General features: G+C 46.4%; 1 protein-coding gene across 7 annotated transcripts in view; it reads left to right on the forward strand.

The window, feature by feature from the left end:
• UBASH3B (ubiquitin associated and SH3 domain containing B) overlaps positions 1-19,164 on the forward strand; it is a 156,269-nt gene that overhangs the window by 97,056 nt on the left and 40,049 nt on the right. The gene's annotated exons all lie outside the window — the stretch shown is intronic.

The following is a 19,164-nucleotide window of genomic DNA, read 5'->3' on the forward strand; positions in this document are numbered from 1 at the left end:
ATTCAGGGGCAGCATTTGAGTGTGGCAATAAGAATGAACTATGAGGAAAATTCTCAAGAGCTTTTGGCCTTGAAAACCATGGAGAGTTACCTGGAGCTGAATTGAGTCCTCTTTGTACTCCAGAAATGTGAAACTGACTACAGCTCGATAATTAGAGCCAGTAACTGGATTCTTACGCTTGCACATGTGTAAGCTGAAGCCTAATACTGCCTCTTTCTTTAAGCCTCAGCTTCCTGGTCTTTAAAATCTGCCTTCAAGGCCTGCCCTGAGGATTAAATAAAATATTGCTACATGAACAAATGTGCCTAGTACAGTGCAGACACACAGTCCTTCTTACACTGCTTTTTTTTCCTGCCTCATCCCCTCTACACCCCATTTGTTTCCAGTGTCTGGTTCCTAAATGACAGGGAAGGGGCCATTTCTGCCTCTTTCACATTACTGATGGTTCTAGCTTCTATCAAAGGCTATGGTGCCCCAGTGTGGAGGGCTGTGGTAGGCCCTGGGGGCAGCCACTGTGGAGGAAGTCAAAGGAGGAAGTTAGACCTCAGGCAAGGAGGGCTAAGCTGTGAACAGGAACAACCCATCTCCCCTGCCATGACCATACTGCAGAGCCAAAGGCAAGCTGAGGGGTCATCTCTTAGGCTGCTCCCTATGAAGGGGGTCCTCAAGCCTCTCAGCAAATTAACACTGGACCAAAGAGGTTGCACTCGATCCAACGGAAATCAAGAAGCACAGTCGAAGCGAAAAAGACAGAGACTCAGCATGGTAATGTGCCAAGAGCACAATTTGGGGAGTTAGGAGACCTGGCTTCCTGTCCCCATCAAATCACTTGCCTCTGTGGATCTTAGTTCCTCATCTGTAGCGTGAGAGGATTGAAGTAAGTGATCTTAGTCTCCAAGGCCTGAGATCCTGTGAGCATCGTATCCTAAATATCGTATCTTTATATATATACTATTATTCGATCCTAAAATCAGAACCTAAGTATCTTTGCCTACACGCACATACACTTACTGTCACACCCAGGGATGCCCCAGTGCAGTACTGGGCATGTTACGGTAGATATTATGGACTCAACATTTGTGTTCCCCCCAAATTCATATGCTGAAATCCTTACCTCCAAGGTGATGATATCAGGAGGTTGAGTCCTCATGAACGGGATAGTACCCTTGTGAAAGAAACCCCAGAGAGCGCTCTCCCCTTCTTTTCACCATGTGAGGCTATAAGAAGTTGGCAGTCTACATCCTGGAAGGGGCTCCTCCCCAGAGCTCAGTCATGCTGGCACCCTTAGCTCGGTCTGACAGCCTCCAGAACAGTGAGAAATATATTTCTATTGTCCATGAGCCACCCCAGTCTATGGCACTTTGTTGTAGAAGCACAAATGAATGAAGACAGCATATACCTGATAAATCTAGATATTTCGTGCTGTGTTGTGTTAGACAAATGGGCTATATATTCTCAACCCATAGTATAAAATTCATAATCACCTTTCAGTCCCTGTTTTCCTCCCTCCTAAGGCATTGAGGGAGGAGGGCCCAGGAGGGGTAAGAGTTCTGAGTGCTCAGAAGCCCAATGGGAAGACAAGACCTTCTTTTTCTTTTTCTTTTCTTTTTTCTTTTTTTTTTTTGAGACAGAGTCTCGCTCTGTCGCCAGGCTGGAGTGCAGTGGTGCAATCTCAGCTGACTGCAACCTCTGCCTCCCAGGTTCAAGCAATTCTCCTGCCTCAGCCTCCCGAGTAGCTGGGACTACAGGCGCATGCCACCACACCCAGCTAATTTTTGTACTTTTAGTAGAGACGGGGTTTCACCATGTTGATGGTCTCTATCTCTTGACCTCATGATCCACCCGCCTCGGCCTCCCAAAGTGTTGGGATTACAGGCGTGAGCCACCGCACCAGGCCGACAAGACCTTCTTTAAACACTCAACGACTCCTTTTGAGTCGAAGCTTCCTGGGGCCCCTTCATCTGGCAAGGGCTTGGGTGTCTTTACCAAGTGCCAAATTGCCAGATTCCCTGACCTCTGGGAACTGAGGCACAGAAGGAAGGTGAAGACGTGGCCAGAGGTGGGGCTGGTCTGGCGGGGATCGTAGTTGGGCCAGCAGACACATGGCTGGCTAGAGAGTTTTGGACCCCTCTCACTTCCTGGCGTGTTTGGTCAAGTCCCATTTATAATATGTAAAGTACTCCCATAAAAGGGGATGCAGTAAATAATTTCAGGAAATTCAGCGTAACCTTTTTTAGCAGCTTAGCAGTGGTGGAACTGGCAGGGTAGAATTTCCTGAGATTTCAGCTGCAGAGTAAGCCTCCAGAGCATCTGCCAAGAACTGTTTTACCAAAAGATTCCCTCCAGGAGCTTCCCAAACAGGCCTAGCCTGCTTAGAGTCAGGACAGCTGGAAAGTGCAGTCAATGGTGGGGGCGGAGGGGGCACCCAGTGGCCGTAGAACACCGACCCTGTGCCAAACTCAGAGGTAAGCATGTCACATAACCCTAACAAGCTGGTGTGAATCTCCTTTCACTTACATATGTGGGGACTGAGATTAGATGGGTTAGGTCTGTGCAATTATAAGTAGATGCACCTGCCACTCCACGCCACTCTACTCCCTCCCTTAAGTTGCCAAGCTTTAACTCTCAGCCTAGAAGGACTTAAATCAAGTTTTAACTGATGGCAGGAGTGAAATGCAATGAATTCAGATCAGCAATTTCCACTGGTTATTGGATCTTCCATCTCCTGCATTAAATGCCTAGGTTACCCTTTAGTGCTGCGCTTGGTTATACCAGCTCATTTCAGCCAATGCTCAACTCTTCCTTTCCTATTTCCCTCTTCCTAAAAGGCTAGGTGTTTTCACTTTTTATGACTCAGCACTCTAACTTTAGTGCCTTAAAACACACATTTTCCCAGTTTCTGTAGGTCAGGAGTCCAGGCGTGGCTTGACTGGGTTCTCTGCTCAGTCTTACAAGGTTGCAGTCAAGGTGTTGGCCAGGCCGTGTTCTCACCAGAAAGCTTGACTAAGATCCACTTATAAGCTCACCCACATTGTTGGCAGAAGTCATTTCCTTTTGGTTGTATAACTGAGGGCCCCAGCTTTTTGTTGGATGTTGGCTACAAGCCACTCTCAGGTCCTAACGAGGCTGCCTACAGTTCCTTGCCACGTGGCTCTCTTTTCATAGGCAGTCCACAGCATGCTGCTTCTCCTTGGCCAGCAGGAAAGTGAGTCATTTAGAGTGGTGGTCCCCAATCTTTCTGGCACCAGGAACCGGTTTTGTGGAAGACAGTTTTTCCACTGACCCTGGTGGTGGTGTGATGGTTTGGGGATGATTCAAGTGCATTACATTTATTGTGCACTTTATTTCTATTATTACTACATTGTAATATACAATGAAATAGTGATACAACCAACTCACCGTAATGTAGAATGAGTGGGAGCCCTGAGCTTGTTTTCCTGCAACTAGACGGGACCATCTAGTTGGAGACCCCTGACTTAGTTGGGACCATCTGTGGGTGATGGGAGACAACGACAGATCATCAGGCATTAGATTCTCCTAAGGAGCCTGCAACCTAGAGCCCTTGTATGTGCAGTTCACGGTAGGGTTCGTGCTTCTGTGAGAATCTAATGCTGCCGCTGATCTGATAGGAGGTGGAGCTCAGGCAATAATGCTCACTCGCCTGCCTGCCTGCTGTGCAGCCTGGCTCCTAACAGGCCACGTACCAGTACCCATTTGTGGCCCAGGGGTTGGAGACCCCTGACTTAGATGTGTCTTACGTGTGTCATGATGGAATAGCACAAGTGATTCCATCACCTTTGCCATATAGAGGTAAGTCATAGGTCTCACCTACACTTGAGGGGAGGGAATTATACAAAGGAGTGAGCACCAGAAGTTAGGATTACTAAGGTGTCACCAAGGGTCTGTCTGCCACACTGATATATATACCTTTAACATCTTCATGAAGTTCATATTTTTTAAATTTTAACACCTACTATGTGCCAGCTACTACAGATGCAAAGAAAACAAGAAATGGTCTCTGCTTCAAGCAGCTCATGGTCTATTGCAAAGACAGATCATTTAAATATAATTTGGAAGGTGCTATGATACAACCGCCTGGCTGGTAAGGGTGCCCAGACAGGTAGGAACCACTTCCTGGAGGAAACGAAATTCAAGTGAGTGTTACAGGATAGGCAGGAGCTAGCCAGGTAACTGAGGGTGGAGTTAGCCTTGCAGGAAAAGGAACCAACAGAGAAAGTTTTTTTTTTGTTATTGTTCTTTGAGACGGAGTCTTGTTCTGTCACCCAGGCTGGAGTGCAGTGGCTCAATCTCGGCTCACTGCAACCTCTGCCTCCCGGGTTCAAGCAATTCTCCTGCCTCAGCCTCCCAAGTAGCTGGGATTACAGGCATGCACCACCACACCTGGCTAATTTTTTGTATTTTTAGTAGAGACGGGGTTTTACCAGGTTAGCCAGGCTGGTCTTGAACTCCTGACCTTGTGATCCACCCGCCTCGGCGTCCCAAAATGCTGGGATTACAGGTGTGAGCCACTGCACCCAGCCCCAGAGAAAGGTTTTAAGTGTGAGAGAAGAATAAGGGAGCAGAATGTTTGAGGGTGAAGCTGAAGAAGGAGACAGATGTGAGGCCATGGAGGGCTCAGCATGCCATGGTAAGGAGTCTACACATGTTTTTGGAGGTGAAGAGTTTAAAAAGTAGGATGGGATGCCTTATGTTGAATCCTGGATGGCAGCAGTGTAAACTGGAAATCTCTTTTTGTCACACCATATTCCATACCTAACTATTCTGGTCATCTCTTCATACCATGAACCCCAAGACCATCCAGTTGTTTCTCTACCCTGGATTTCAGTCTCTTGAAATAATGACCAGCAGGGTGCGTTTGACTGCGCAGGAGTTTTTGCCATGACAGTATTTCCTTTGGTAGAATCTGACCTATAGTCTGGTTTGGAGGAGTTTCAAATCTTCACAAGAGTGTCAGTCGGCAGCGCTGAGCTGAGAGAGGAGGGCTTCTCTTTAGTGGCATCTCCCCACTCTCCTTGGAAGGTCTTCTCAAGAATCTCATGATACTAACCCATCCTCCTCGTAGAAAGGCCTCAGCTTAGTTATCCAAGTCCGTGACTTCTTTGTGTTTACTCGTGTATTCTTTACCCCCATCTCTATCAACAACCAAAAAAAAAAAAAATAGCCTGGCATGGTGGCACACACCTGTAGTCCTAGCTACACAGGAGGCTGACACAGGAGGATCACTTGAGGCCAGGAACTCGAGGCTGCAGTGAGCTGTGATTATACTGATGCACTTCAGCCTGGGTGAGAGTGAGACACTAACTCCAAAAAATAAAACATAAATAAATGTTGCTAACAAATTACTTACCAAGAAGAGTTATGGAAGAGTGACAGTGGCTCTGTCTGGTCTGTGTACATTTTCTCTGACCCACCAAAGCCGTTAGCCAGAGTCTCCTATGTAGCTTTGGGCTGAAACCATTTTAGAAGGACTAAAAATTACCCAAGTTTAAGTATTTTTAGCTGATTCTAGTGGTTTAGAGAGAAAAGGGGGTGGAAATTGGAGAAAAAAACAACTAGTCTCTGTTGTCATCTGCAACCTGAAATCACTCTTCATTTTCATTTGTTTCTCCCAGATCCATTGTTTTTGTTTTTTTTTTTGAGACAGAGTTTCACTCTGTCGCCAGGCTGGAGTACAGTGGCATGATCTCTGCTCACTGCAACCTCTGCCTCCCGGGTTAAAGCGATTCTCCTGCCTCAGCCTCCCGAGTAGCCGGGACTGCAGGCATGCACCACCACGCCCAGCCAATTTTTGTATTTTTATTAGAGATGGAGTTTCACCATGTTGGCTAGGCTGGTCTCGAACTCCTGACCTCAAGTGATCCGCCCACTTCCACCTCCCAAAGTGTTGGGATTACAGGCGTGAGCCACCGCGCCCGGCAGGTTTTCACCATTATCTTCAATGGCAAAAACCACAGTTACTTTCGCACCGACCTAATAACATCTGTGACCTCATTCTGGAATCACCATGCCCCCGGCTTGCTGTTGTCCTTGGGTAAGACAGGCTTCTGATCCTCTGTTTCTCAGGAAATGATAATAGTTCACTGCATACAATTGAGAGAGCTTTTGAAACTTACTCCCTCCAGAGATATTCAGACGGGCAGTGATGTGACTACTCTGCCAACTGGGGAGTAAAGGCTTCAGGCATAGCGCTAGTGACGATCCCAGGATCTGCGAGGAGGAAGGCAGCTCTGGCCGGCCTCTCCCCAGAGCCTGACTGTGGACACCGGCTCAGGGCTATCAGTCTTCTGTTAGGATACCTCCGCTCAGCAGAAACGCACACCCTCCCTTGACAGCCTAGAAGGCAACGGACAGTGGGAAATGTTGCTTTCTTCTTCTCCACGCCTGCTGAGAGTTCTCACTGACTCCCCACTTTCTTCCTGATCAAATCTAAACTCCCCTGCCGGGCTCCCAACAATCTGCATCCTGTGTCCTCTTCAGTAGACTCCTGCACCGTCACCCATTCCCGGATGGTTTCTACCTCTGCACCTTTCCTTATGTTATCGCCTTACTTGAGCTTTTCTCTCTCCCTGAATCCCGTACATTCCTTAAGACCTTACCACATAGTTGTAGATTATTTTAGCAGAGAAAGAATCTGGGTCTTCTGGTCCCCAGTCTGGAAATATTTCTATTAGCATGGAATTTACAGACATTTATTCCAGGAAAATTGCAAAGATTGATTAGATAATAATGCACAGGCGTATGTGCAAAGGTTATTTCTGTTAAGTACCTAATATATTCCAAACATTGTGCTGAGCTCTTCAAATACATTATGTGATATTAATCATTATTCTACCCTGTAAGGCAGTTATTACCGCCATTTAAGAGATTGGGAAAGTGAGTTTTAGGATAATTAACTTGTCCACAGTCCCATCGCTAATGAGAGTTTTGTTCCCAAGAATGTGCTCCCACCTGTGCCTCTGTGCAAAAACTCATTGATCTTGGGGAGCAGAAGGGCATTGTCTAGATGCTAGAGGGACACATAACAGAGGCAAAGAGAAATGTGTCTTATTATATCACCACCCATGGTCTGATGGCTGGTTTCCTAATTACAAACTGCTACCTCCCTACAGCAGAGGCCAGAGTTCCAGCCCCTTTTTAGCAAGAACAAAACAAGGCCTCCTATATGGGCTGCTGGGCCCTGCCACATAAAAACATCAGGAAACCTAAACAGCATTTTCCCTGCTAACCACCCCCTAAGGAGGGCTGCCTAACAGCCTCTTCATGGGTTGGAAAGCAGAGTCTTGTTGACAGGAGAGAAAGGCCTCCCCCACAGGTTGGAGGCCTTCAGCTGAAGACTTACTTAAGCCCCCAAATAGCTCAGGAAATTTTTTTTGCCTTTCTCTGATTAGCTTTATAAAAGAAACCCAAAGCTTTTTTCTTCCCATTGGCTGGCCTTGGTGGTAATGTCCCCAGCAGGCTTGCTATCCCATTGATTGTGGGATGTGCAGCTCTCACACTGGACAACAGCTGAAAGCAGAGGCCATTAACCCCACCTAACTGAAAGGGTTCGCTACCAGGAGACTGATTCTGAAATTGAGTCTTTGTGATCAATATATCTTTCTCCATTAGTTTTGTTTCCTCTGAAGGAAATGGGTAGAGCCATTATGGTTGATATTTACTGACAGGCTTCTCTACTGCCCTCCCTCAGCCTCATGGGGAGAAGGCTAGGGGAGAGGGGGCAAGACTTTGGAGATGAGATTGTTCAACTGAACTGCCCAGGCTCTTTGCAAGCCTATTTTACTGGCCTTGGTGATAAAAAGTAGCTGGACTTCCTTGTATGAAAGTGATAGAATAAATAATCTTATTATGTAGGAAAGAGTGACCAACTCTACTGGGTACAGAAAAGGGTGGTGTAAGTTTGAGTGTTGTTGGAAGGAGTTTGGACATGTAGAAAAACTTTCTGAGTGCAAGGGCCATTAGGTAACCAAGAGACATTGCTAGATCTCCTATTCTTAATATCCATGAGAAGAGGAAAAATCCTTCAAAAGCCATGGATGGTCTAAAGTACAGTCTTATCTAGCCATAAGGAGAAATGGGCAGGATGGTCCTAAGATCCTTTGCAGCCAAGGAATCACTATCACTTATGGTTGCTTCTGAGGACCTCAAAAGACTTTATCGATGCCACATCTTTCTCGATCTCCCTGTGGGCTTGTAATCACCTCCTTTTTGAAAATGAAAAAAACGAAAGCACTAAGTAAGAAATGACTTCCTTTGGGAAAAAGACACCTACCTATGTTACAGCTCCTGCGAGAACCTGCTAGAGCAGCTGTATGTGGCCAGTCCCTGATTTTGCTTTAGCCTGGAAGGCTTGGCTGAAATACCACTGCTTCCCCTCCTTGGCTTGCGCGGCTCTTAGCTATTCCCCCAAGGCCTCCCAACACTTACTTGACCTCTGCTGATTAAAGGTGGGACTGAATTGCATGGATCTTACTGGCCACTGGTAGCTGAAAGAGTGATCACATCAGAAACTGAAGTCTCAACTAACAGACAGTGGTAGATGAGAGGTGCTGTAGCACGTGAATTCAGGGAATTAGGTTGGTTACTCTGCCAGCATCTTCCAGCCCTGGTCCCTGGAGTGCCTGGAATCAGGCTGGCTCTAATTCTGCCCATCCTCACACCCAACTGCTCTGCACATGGAGTAGACGCCATTCCTGGAACCAGCCTAAGCCAACAGAAGAGAAGAAGGAAGCATGCTGATTTTAGTGTGGGGTGGAACTGAACCTTTGCCAAAGGAAAAAGGTAGAATCCAGGAGGAATGGGTATTTAGCAAAAGCCTAGAAGCAAGTCAGTTCTGCTGCATAGAAAAAAAAATGTAGAGGGAAGCTATCCTTTTTCGATTAACAGGATTTTTTGTTTTATAGTCATAAAAGCCCTTTTTTTTTCATGTCTAGATTGCACCCACAGAGACTAGGTTCAGTTTTATTCATTTTTGTCTTTGGAAGATAAGAAGGAAAGCCTCTGCTGATTTAGCTAAGGTAAATGTCAGGGGCACAGGCCCTAAGACAGAGAGGCAGACACTGAAATTCTCAATATCCTCAACTTCCTCTAATGCCAAGAAGCCCATTCCAGCCTGGAAGGCAGCAAGGGTGTGGAGTAGAGCTCCATGATTGTGCCTAAGGAGAGGCGTATTGGCCAATTCTCCCTGGGTTTCCAGGGAAGGACGGGCAATTGCGACACTTCCCACTGAGCCCTGGGCTCAGTGCTTTGACACTGGAGAGTGGGACTCTTGCTTTGACCTGAGACTCAAGGATTCCAGCTCATCCAAGTGACTTAGAGGGTGAAGGGTAAGAGAGTTGGCCTGGCTGCTTGCTCACACCCCTCCATGACAGGACACAGCAGGTATATCAGAAGAGGAGTGGCAACTTTTTCATAGGGTGGAGGAAGAAGTTTAGCAGACTAGAAGTGGTTTATAATTAAGTAACCACTCTGGCAACCACTGCCTGATGGATCTCTGGCTCTCAGCCCATTGGGTTACTGGATGCTTTGTGCCTAGCCCTTATCTCCACATAAGTCTTTTGGAAGCCGCATGCCTGGGAGCTCACGTATGTATAAGTCCTGGACCTGGTGCCCAGGCTGCTCCTGGGCTGTGATTGTGGCTTCAGTGTCTTCACCCTCCCTTTACACAGCTTCATGTAACATAGTCTCACTCCCATGCCATTGCCTGTGGCCACTCTACACATCATTTCCTGCTCAGCTTAAAATTGTAACAGGTTAGGCCTTACCTGAGGTATGCAGTCTCCTGTATTAATCACCCAGCATGGCTGGTGCACTGCAGAAAAGTGATGGCCTTTCACTAGGCTGTGAAAGCTGCCTGTCCTAAGAGAAGAAGCGAAAGGAGAGGGGCAGGATAGCAGCTGTGGATACCCAGGGTCCTTCTCAGCAGAATGAGTTGAGGGAGAAGCATCTCCAAGTGAAATGGAGGCCTCCATGAGTCAAGAGCTATCATGAACTGCCTATCTTATTCTGCCAGGAATATAGATGTAATTGCCAATTAGGAGAAGGGGCACAAGTGACATAAAATAGGATATAGTGGCCGGGCATGGTGGCTCATGCCTGTAATCCCAGCACTTTGGGAGGCTGAGGCGGGCAGATCACGAGGTCAGGAGATCGAGACCATCCTGGCTAACAGGTGAAACCCCGTCTCTACTAACTACACAAAAATTAGCCAGGCGAGGTGGCGGGCACCTGTAGTCCCAGCTACTCTGTAGGCTGAGGCAGGAGAATGGCGTGAACCCGGGAGGCGGAGCTTGCAGTGAACCGAGATTGTGCCACTGCACTCCAGCCTGGGCGACCGAGCGAGACTCCGACTCAAAAAAATAAATAAGTAAATAAATAAATACCAAAAAAATAAAATAAAATTAGCCGGGCGTCGTGGCAGGTGCCTGTAGTCCCAGCTACTCAGGAGGCTGAGGCAGGAGAATGGTGTCAACCCAGGAGGCGCGGCTGGCAGTGAGCCAAGATCGTGCCACTGAACTCCAGCCTGGGCGACAGAGTGAGACTCTGTCTCAAAAATAAATAAAAAATAAATAAATAAATAAAATAGGATATAGTAACAAACATCTTTGCTTGGCTCTGGCATGCATTTGCGTGGGCATATTTTGCCTACCTCTGGACTCAATTGTGCTTCTAGTCTCCCACCACCCACCCCTGTCTCCAGACCCTTCCCCCAAGTAGTCCTGCTGATAAGAGTCTGGGGGAGACTCAGCTGTGGGTATAGAAGAGCCCAGACTTCAATTAATAGTAATCTCTGGGCCAGGCGCGGTGGCTCACGCCTGTAATCCCAGTACTTTGGGAGGCTGAGGTGGGCAGATCACGAGGTCACGAGATCGAGACCAGCCTGACCAACATGGTGAAACCCCGTCTCTACTAAAAATACAAAAATTAGCTGGGCGTGTGGCATGCGCCTGTAATCCCAGCTCCTGGGGAGGCTGAGACAGGAGAATTGCTTGAACCCGGGAAGCGGAGGTCACAGTGAGCCGAGATTGCATCACTGTACTCCAGCCTGGTGACAGAGCAAGACTCTGTCTAAAAAAAAAAAAAAAAAAAAAATAGTAATCTCTGATAGTAAAGGTTTCTTTTTGTTTTGTTTTGTTTTGTTTTTGAGATGGAGTCTCTCTCTGTTGCCCAGACTGGAGTGCAATGGCATGATTTCGGCTCACTGCAACCTCTGCCTTTAGGGTTCAAGCATTTCCCCTGCCTCAGCCTCCCAAGTAGCTGGGACTACAGGCATGTGCCACCATGCCTGGCTAATTTTTATATTTTTTAGTAGAGATGAGGTTTCACCATGTTGGCCAGGATGGTCTCGATCTCTTGACCTCGTGATCCACCTGCCTCAGCCTCCCAAAGTGCTGGGATTACAGGCGTGAGCCACCACGCCCGGCCCCTTATGCTCTTTTTGTATTTCAAGGGAATGCTATCGGTTAACTAAGGGACAAAACTTTACCACAGAGAGGCAAGCTCGCTTTTCCCAAGCCACACAGCACAGAGGACTAAGAAGGAGATTTTCAAAGCTCTGACTGCAGTCAGGTCTCATTGGGCAGCATTCACAGAGGAACAGAAGCAGCCAGATGGGACAGGTACTGTAGAGACAGGCAGGGTGGGCAAGAATGTTGCTGTGGAGTCAGAAGCAACTGAGTTACAAACCCGGAGACCTTCACATAGTGCACTCCTCAAGAGCAAGGCCAATGTCTAAATGATGTCTCTGTGTTTATTTGGACCTTAAACATGGACCTCAGGTGCTGAACAAATGACTCTTGACTTGTAGCGGTTGACTTGCATGACTGTTGTGTGGCCTGAAACCTCAGTTTCCTCATCTGTAATAGGATAAAAATGACTGCTAGCCTGGGAGCCCTCCTGAGTAGTTTGCTATCTGGGATGATTTTCATGCATCCTTCGTGGGAGAGATTTGTCCCTCCATAAATCTCAAGCTGCCTTCAGTCCTTCTGCCACATTGCTTAACTGAGAAAGTACAGGGAACAGAGAAGTAGATATCCCAGATCTGACTGGCTCCATTTGGTGACTAGATACAGATACAGTGTCCTTCCCACCACCATGGCCAATGACTCTCCTGTCAAGAGGGCGCTCTGTGGAGAAGCAGAAATGCTGTGTCTGTGAGGGCTGTCTGGATGGCATGAGGATTCAAATACCATCAAAGAGCCGTATTGTAGTCAGGAGTTTTGGGTACTGAATCATGTATTTACTCATATATATGTGAGTATATTAAAAAAGAAAAAAAAAAATATATATATATATATTTGAGACTGAGTCTCACTCTGTCACCCATGCTGGAGTGCAGTGGCACAATCTTGGCTCGCTGCAACTTCTGCCTCCCTGGTTCAAGTGATTCTCATGCCTCAGCTTCCCGAGTAGCTGGGATTATAGGCACCCACCACCAGGCCCAGCTAATTTTTGTATTTTTGATAAAGACAGGGTTTCACCATGTTGACCAGGCTGGTCTCAAACTCCTGATCTCAAGTGATCACCTACCTCGACCTCCCAAAGTGCTGGGATTACAGGTGTGAGCCACCACACCCAGCCTATTTACTCATATATTTACAAAACAAAATTAAACATCTGACCCTCTCAAGATTGACAACTACTCAGTACACTGATGTATGGACTTTTAATCACAACTTCTAAAACCAACCCGTTACGGGACAACCAGAGATGACTTGACTGCTGGTCACTCAGGGCAGAGCCACCAGGTGCATGGAGGTTCCTAACAATACCAGCTTCATAAGTTTGTCATGAGGTAGCTTAGTCCATTTTTATTACTATAAAGGAATACCTGAGGCTGGGTAATCTATAAAGAAAAGAGGTTTATTTGGCTCTCAGTTTTGCAGACTACATGGGAGGCACAACTCCAGCATCTGCTTCTGTCAAGAACCTCAGGAAGCTTCCACTCGTGACAGAAGGCAAAGGGAGGAGACATATGGAGAGAAGAAGAGAGAGAGAGAGAGAGAGAGAGGGGGGAGAAGCTGCCAGGCTCTTTTCAACAACCAGCTCCCGTGAAAATGAAGAGTGAGAACTTACTCCCAGAAGACTGGCTCCAAGCCATTCATGAGGAATCCACCTCCATGATCCAAACGCCTCCCACCAGGCCCCACCTCCAACACTGGGAATCCAATTTCGACATGAGACTTGGTGGGGTCAAGCAAACCATATCCAAACCATGCCATAAAGGTTTAAAGTCTGAAGTGCCTGGTGCATAAAGGCCCTCAATTATGATAGACTCCCTTATCCTCATTTTTCTTCTACTAGAGAAACAAATAGATGGAGAGTCACCCGTGTGCCCTCTGTTCTCAAGATGGCCGCCAGCCCCAGGCACTCTGTTGAGCAGGCTCAGAGCATCCTGTGCGGATGTTCAGTGCTGGTTCAGCAATTCATAGAGCACAAGAGGCTGTGGTATTTCTACCTAAAACTACTTTATGAAAAAGTGTTGTTTTCCAAATATACCTCAGAAGAATACCTCCATCTTCCTTTGTGGCAACAATGACCACTGTGTGGCTGGACTCTTCAACCAGGGAAAAGAGGAGTTGGGTTCTACCTCAGTTTTCCTATCCCCCAGTTCACTGCCAACTTTTAAACTGATTTTGAGGGAGGAGAATGAGGCATCTGATTAATTAGGTCATCTTTTAATTGAATTCAAACTGTTAGGTATGGAAAATTTAACAACTGGTATCCTGGAGGTTGAGAACATTTTTTAAAATAGTTAGTATTAAATGTTTCTAAATGTAAGATCATCTTAGCTACGTGAAGGAAAGATATAATTTAATTTTGGTTGCATAGGGAATTTCATCCACTCGAAGGATTACATACTTGACCCTGTGCCTTCCCATTTCCTAAGTGAACAAGTCCTTGGTCACAGAGAACCAATGCATGGAGCAGGTGCGGTGCCTGCCGCCATGCGTGTGAGCCCACCAGCAATGCGAAGCCAAGGACAATACAGCTCCAAGTAACTGGAAAGCTCAACCAATTAGTTTTCTACTTAATTGAATCAAAGTCTTACTGTTTTGAGGGAATACGTATTTCATTCCGTTAGCCTATATCTTGTCTCTTGCTTTTTACTGCAGGTGTCAGATATTTGAGTTTTATCAAGTGGCAATAAAATAGGGGAACTGTCCTCTGAAGGCATATGCTGAGCACCCCTAGAGAACCTGCTGGTCTGGGCTAACCTATCCCTCTGAGTCGGGGATGTCTTAAGTGTTTTTTTGACCATAGCTCTGAGTGATTTGGGAGCAGAAGGTATTCCTTAGACAGGAAATAGGAGCTCAATTAATGGCCCAAAAGAAATATCTGGATTACAAATGCAAAGAGACAAGAAAGTGCGGTCAAGCCAATAAAGAAAACAACAGCTAACAAGACTGGTTGTCTCTCTTTAATGATACCTGGTCTCACTATTCACCTGGAACAATACTAAACTCACTGTCACTATCATCCCCAGCCCCAACTTGTTTCTACTCCTGCATTTTCATTCAGAGGGTGTCTCCACCACCCACATAAATATTCAAGCTGCAGTGCCAGATCAGTCTCGGCTTTATTCAGTCAACCATCTAAACATCATTGCCAATATCCTCATTGTCACTGCTTCAGTTCAGCCTCTCAATGTGTTCTTCCCATCTATTGTCAAGGCCTTCTAGTCTCCCAGCATCCAGCTTATCTGTCTGAAATTTATCCTTCAGTGCAAGCAAATCTGATCATGCCTCTCTCTAGCTTAATTTGAGATCAGGTCCAAGCTCGAAAGTGGCGCATAAGGCCTTTGCGAGCCCTCTGCTGCCTACGTTTTCAGGTGTCTGCAAAGGCCTTTATCTTTACCCTCTTCCACCTTTACAATTTCGGTCCTAGCATTACCAAACTCAGATTCCCCTGCGCATGCAGTGCTGTCTCTTGCTTTCATCTGTTTGCTGGTGCCATTCTCTCTACTTCAGATGTCCTTCTGCTTTCCTTTCTTTCTCTAGTCAGCTCTTACTTTGCTTTTTTTTTTTTTTTCTGAGATGGAGTTTTGCTCTTGTCGCCCAGGCTGGAGGGCAATGGCGCGACCTCGGCTCACTGCGACCTCCGCCTCCCGGGTTCAAGTGATTCTCCTGCCTCAGCCTCCCAAGTAGCTGGGATTACAGGCACCCACCACCATGCCACCATGCTCGGCTAATTTTTGTATTTTTAGTAGAGACGGGGTTTCACCGTGTTGGTCAGGCTGGTCTTGAACTCCTCTCCTCAGGTGATCCACCTGCCTTGGCCTCCCAAAGTGCTGGGATTACAGGCTTGAGCCGCCGTGTCCAGCCTCTTACTTAGCTTTTAAGGTCCAGATCAAGCATCATTTCTTTTAGGAAAGAGTCCCAAACTTTCTCAGCCCACAACCCCTTAGTGTCCAATAATTTTTACGTAGAGCCTGTGGGCCAACATAAATACCAACAGTTCTGTTTATTTAGTAGTTAGATCTAAACACCTTAGTAAGTATTTATGTCCTGACAACTTAAGAGCTGTGTCAAAACACACACACACACACACACACACAAATTGAAAGAATAATCACATTTTTATTCTTAAATAACCACAGCTACTTACTAGTGGGACGTGTGTGTCTGTGGGGCACTGCACAACTGCCCCAGCCTTAGGATCAGATGGGGCCCTGCCACTCTTATTGCCTGTTCCACATTGATTTTCACTGGGTTCTTGGTTTTTATTACAACAGTTGCTAAAACTGCAGCTTCACCAAGATCGGACCTCAAGAATGCAGCCCAGTCTGATATTGTGAACTCTTAACTACCTCAAGCTAGAAGCTTATGTGGTGTTCAACAGATGATGAGTATTGCTATGTTTCCCTTATAACATTTAAAATATCCAGTGGCACCTGTTTGAGTTTGCTGTGGCGTTCTGACCTAGAGTAGCTTGGTGTACAATTTGAGAATCTCAGGCTTGGGAACGCCCCACGACAGAGCTGGGCCCACCGTGAGCTCTCTTAGCACCCTGCACGTCTCTGTCATGGCCCTTGGCATACTGCATTGTAAGAAGCTGCTTTCGTATCTGACTCTCTAAGGCTGTGAGCTCGCTAAGGGTAGGGACCATGCTTTCCTCCTCTTTATACATTCCGTGATAATTCAGGGGTTTTGTTTTTGGTTTTCATTTGGTTTCCTGGTAAGAGTTCCTTAGGAGTAGAAGAAAAAAAGAGAGTAGAAGGAAAAGAAAGAAGGGAGAGGAGGGAGGGAAAGAAGGAAGGAAGAAAGAGAGAGAGGGAAGGAGGGAGAGGAGGGAAGGAAAGAAGGAAGGAAGGAAGAGAGGGAAGGAGGAAGAGGAGGGAGGGAAGGCAGAAAGAAGGAAAGCTGGTCTCAGGCAGACTAACAGGAAAGCGATTTTTCCTTGCAAACCTCCTTCAAGGGCATGAGAGATATCTCTGTGACCTTGGGGCCAGACCAACCTTGAATTCAAAAATCCTCCAGGCTGAGGGCAGAAAGCAGGAAGAATCCCGCCCGAGCGCTGCTCTTCCCTCCCCTGTGGGAAGGACCACTGCTCACCTGGGTTTTTTAAATTAGCCATTGTGTTTCTTTTCTTTGTGCTGTTCTTCTCCATCCTTGGTAGGCAGGAGAGTTTTTACACTATTTCTTTTTCGTATTCTGCTACAAAGGAGCCCTGCACATCATCAGGAAGGTTAGGGCTAGGATCAGAAGTCAAATTTAGGTTCACACATGACAAAACTTCAACAATTCCCATTTCACCAGTTCTAACCAAGAAGGTTCCATTTAAATCACTGATTGCTGTAATTTGTTGCTATCATCCAATGGGTGCATTTTAGTTTAAAGGGATATGCCGCCTTTATCTGCTCGAGGTCTCAGTGTCTGAGTAAACTCTCTGCCAACTCCTGAGTCACCCTGAGGACAGCAGATGCGCAGACTCAGTCTGGGGTTTAGGGTCCACCCCACATACTCCCACTTGCCCTTGGCATTGGCCCCATGGGTGGACCATGGAGGTGGGTGCTCTATGGCCACAGTCATTCCTCAGCAGAGTGCAGAGGGAGAGATGTTCTGCCGCACCCATATTCAGTCTGTTCTGTGGGCAGAGTTGTAGGAACACACTTAGCCCAAATCGACGTCAGCCTGGCAGTGGGTGAAAGGCCAGCAAGGTTTGTCTATGGCTCATGACCTTAGGGAAAATGAGATTTTACTCCTCCTGCAACCTGGAGAATTGCACACTCCTGTTTCAGATAGGTAACAGCTTTCTTGAAGCTTTCAAAAATAAAGATAAAAACTTTAAAGTACATGGCTGCCAGAAAGTCCCTCCTGGTAGGTAACTTGAGCCCTTTGTGCTTATTTTATCTTGGCCAAGCCTCCCCGGAGCATGTGCACCAGATACAATAACCTTCCACCAAACCGGAGACCTCTCAGATCTCAGCTTTTCAGAACAGAGAATTTGGATTTCCTTAGCCTTTCATCATCATCTTATCACCCAAACCTTTCATTATCTTTTTCAATTTTTTCTTTGAACTCTTTCAAAAACTTGTCTTTTGAGTTACAGAGACCGTCACTTAATTAGATCTTTCATTTCCAGAGGATACTCCTAGTGCCTAGGAAGAAATAAATTTCAGTCGGATATATTTCATTGGGGGGAAGGGGTAGAAAAACAGAAATTGAATTCCTTATATAAATAGCACATTGTCTGGTGCCACAAATGCGTTTTCCTTTTCCCAGTTGTTTTTGGAACAATGGGTCCTTTTTTGGTGACTTTAATTCCTCAGAGATTCTAACCTCTAAAAGGTCATGATTTGTGTTGTTTTGTGCATACACGGCTTCTGTACTGAAAGAAAAAAGCGAGATGTGTGGCCTCTGATTGTCTGGTAAGTCGTGAGGAAACAGACAAGGCCACAACCCAGCAGCAGTTGAGCACCTTGTCAAAGTGTGGGAATGAGCGTGTGTGGGTCTCTGTGCTTCCAGCCTTTTCTGCACTAGCTGTTCCAAGCGGAGCAGAGGGGTCTGTCTTGCTTCTCCGTAACTTCATCAACCCGTAAGTAGGCTTGCCTTTTACAATGCTGTTCTCATTAGCTGTGCAGACTTCCTTATCCCGATCATTTGGTATCTGTGCGCAGACTTTCACAGGGGAAGGGGATAGTTTTTAACTGTCTTTCTGTGGAGCAGAACAAGAGTCTGGCCTGTGCTCAGCCATCACCCCAGCCAGGCTGCTTTAAGCGCATTTCATCACTTCTTTCCACCTGAGTTTTTCTTTGTGTCAAATGAAGAAATTGGGTTCACAGATGACCTCTGAGGTCCCTTCCAATCCAACCCTGCGATTCTCACAGCATCGGTCATTCTAATTGCTCCATAGAAGGGTGGGACAAGGAAGGAGGGGGTGAGTTTAGCAGCCAGTTGGGTAAAGGATGCTTGCAGAGAGTGTCAGTGTAACTTGGATTCCCACTCATCTCTTCTCTCTCCCAAGGATCCTGAATCAACGTAGTGTGAAGGGACAAGAAAGAGCACCTACTGATCACCTATGATAGGTCAGACACTGTCCAAGGCTCCTTCTCTACACTGGCTCATTTAATCTTTACATCTCACTATAGAATAGATGTACCAGGTGTTTTCCACATCAACGACCACCACGCGCCCCATCCACCCCACCCAGATGTGTCTACACCCTCAGATTTCACTTGAAATGTTCCATCCTTAGTGCAGCCTTCCCCAGCCCCTCAGACCAGGTTAGATCTCCCTGTCCTATGTTCTTGTGTCCCCTATGCTTTCCCTCCATTGCACTTAACACCAATTAATTAAATCATTATCTGTATAATTAATATTTACATGCCTACTAGACAGGAAACTCCTTTAGGGCAGGGATCACATAAGTCTTGTTCATTACTGTATTCCTAGAGCCTAGCACAGTGCTGACAAAATAGTTGAGATTCAGTAGATGTTTGCTGAATAAATGTAAGCATGAATGCATGAGTGAATGAAAGGATGGATGAATAGCAAGGCTAGATACAAATCCAGAACTATCTGGCTCTTGGAGACCTGTGTATAATTTCAGAAGAGCTCCACTTGTAAGTTTGTACACAGGGCTTCACTGCTATAACCAGCCTATGGATACTTAGCCACAGTTAGTCATGCTTTGAGTTGTTTCTCC

The sequence above is a fragment of the Hylobates moloch genome, unplaced genomic scaffold (assembly GCF_009828535.3).
Source record: "Hylobates moloch isolate HMO894 unplaced genomic scaffold, HMol_V3 SCAFFOLD_11, whole genome shotgun sequence".
Classification (NCBI taxonomy): Eukaryota; Metazoa; Chordata; class Mammalia; order Primates; family Hylobatidae; genus Hylobates; species Hylobates moloch.